Genomic DNA, 334 nt, shown 5'->3' on the forward strand with positions numbered 1-334 from the left:
ACTTGATGTATCTCTCTGTGTGAGGGTGTCTGAAAGAAACCACTTCTTCTCTGCTGCACGGCTCAGAGTGTTCGACACACTACTACACTATGTCTGGCCCTGCTCACAGTAAAGTCCTTATTCGCTTCAGCAGACTCTTGCGTAGAGATGGATCGGAATGAGAATGAGTCGGTAGCCTGTGTGAAGGGTCAAAGAGTGTGTTTGTGGAGGAAGTGAAAGAGCTCTATTTACCTCGCATTCAGCTCGCGCTCCAATCAGGTGCAGCTGGATGTGTCGGCCACATAAAGTAGGCAGTCAGGAAGATTTTATACACTAGACAATGCAAGCATTATTA

Source organism: Notolabrus celidotus, chromosome 13, assembly GCF_009762535.1.
Source record: "Notolabrus celidotus isolate fNotCel1 chromosome 13, fNotCel1.pri, whole genome shotgun sequence".
Taxonomy (NCBI): domain Eukaryota; kingdom Metazoa; phylum Chordata; class Actinopteri; order Labriformes; family Labridae; genus Notolabrus; species Notolabrus celidotus.